Genomic DNA, 2,242 nt, shown 5'->3' on the forward strand with positions numbered 1-2,242 from the left:
AAATCCAGCCCTACAAAGGACAATAGATGGAAAACATCAACATAAGGAGCAAAACTACACCCTAGAAGCAAGAAAGTAATCTTTCATTAAATCCACAGAAACCTAATTCTACCTCTTACAACAAAGACAAAAGGAAGTGGCAATTACTTTTTCTTAATATGAAAATTAGTATTACCAACATATCCTAATTGATTGAAATTCAAAAATATGAGGAATTAGAAATTTGTTGATTGTCATCCAATGGTCTCTCTAATTTGGTAATTGAAGAAATAGGTCCAATATTGTTTAAGCCATATAGACTTTCACCTTGTTTTTGTTCCTGACAGTGTCTGGCTGTGTACAACATAAGGGTCTTGAAATCAGCCTCTCTATTAGTAGTATTATTTATTTCATGTTTTTACACTATACTGTGGTTTTCAGAACAGCTTATATATTTCAAAAGTATTTATATGCCCAAAAGAAACATAGACAATTAACTAGGGAGGTGGCTTGTAAGAACAACAAAGAGTGAGACTGAATGCTTTGCTTGATATTTGTAACTCTTGTATCAAGTTTGAAGAAGAGAACTTTATAAGTTACTCTTTCTCTGAGATGAATGCTTTTCCAAATTATCACAGCCAATGAACCAGATTCTTACCCTCACCTAATGTCTGTGCCACCCTCCAAGCAGAACCATTGTTCATTGAAACAGTTGGTGAATGACTTTATGGATAGACCATCTTAATACACACACCACCATTTCTTAAATGAATGTAACCTGTTCTCTCTGGGCTGAGAATAAAGTAACTCACTCAAGTCAAATAGTTTTGATCATAACAGGAAGTCTGTATCCAAAAATCGTGTCTACAATTCATTTCTTGGTGCAGCAAAACTGTCAACTCTCAGCTACAATGGAGGTTAAAATCTTTTGGTGAAGTGAGGGTCATTGAAGTACAGCCTTATTACAATGAAATCCAATGTCTAAAAATTGTTCTTATTTTGGGCTTGTACCACAGTAAATACAAAACAAACAAACAAAAAGACTTTATATATTTATGTTCATTTAAGAAAATACTAGTAGTGATGTATTATTTTAAAATATACAGTTAATATGTTTGGAGTAATTTAAAATTTATATTGAGAAAAATGTATTTTCACTATTGCTGTAGATGAGCATCTGCATAAGACTGTTAAATTGATTGTTGTTTTATATCAAACAACCTTTACAATACTTATTTTATTATTATAATATTTTATAAATTTTAAAGAATATGACAAAAAATATTGTAGGTATTGAAGGGGGGGTCTTTGGGAGGAGTTGGGGTACAAAAGGGAAACAAGAATGTGGTTTAATTCTATTTACTTAAAATATGTTTGTAAATGTTAACAAATTCAGATAAATTGAAATCATGTAACTTTTCTCATCATAATGCAATAAAAGTTAAAAAAAAAGAATTAAAAAAATAAATAAAAAGAGGTTTAAACCACTATTCAAATGTTTGATTACTAGATCCATTGTTGAAATTCTTTGAATACAAATGCATCGAACACAGATCTTTCACAAAGAAGTTCCTGGAGATATTTGTGTCATGTTTAAGAATAGTTATGTAGGCTAGGTTATCTGCTGAGTTAGCAGCTGCTCAGACTCCCACGTTGAAAATGGGACAGGAAAAGAAGAGTAACATGTTAAACGTCCTGGCTTCTCTTGTGTTTCTGAGGAAACCTTTAAGATCTCTAACTGCCATCTGTACATACTACCTACTAATGCAATGTAATTTAGACTTTTTATGATCAGTTCCTCCTAAAGGCAGGTAGGTTACAGTTGACGGGTAAAAGTATATGAGCATGTGCATTTGTGGCCATGTGTGGACAAGCATAAATGAAATAAACTTCTTGGGATGCAATTCAGCATGACTGTGTGGCTCACTGCCAGAATAGAGATCTCTTGTTTGTAGACTTGAAGGCATTGGCATGCTTTAGGTCTCTAAGTGATCTACAGCCCGAACAATGGATATTTGATCATGCATCTAGCCATCAATGGAATGTGAGTTCTAAGCTCTTGACCAAAGGAGGAGAAAAAAGTGTGGCTACAAGCTAGGGCAAAAATATACTTTGCACAGTAGTGGAGTGAGGGAAGACATGGAATGATGTACTAAAGTGTAGTGGATGCCTTCTTTCCTGAAGATTATTAAAAAATTCTTCTCTGCTAGAAGGTTACAGTCTGCGTAGAAGGTTAAAATGTGTGTATGTATGTGGGTGTACA

This window comes from Mastomys coucha, unplaced genomic scaffold (genome assembly GCF_008632895.1).
Source record: "Mastomys coucha isolate ucsf_1 unplaced genomic scaffold, UCSF_Mcou_1 pScaffold14, whole genome shotgun sequence".
NCBI lineage: Eukaryota > Metazoa > Chordata > Mammalia > Rodentia > Muridae > Mastomys > Mastomys coucha.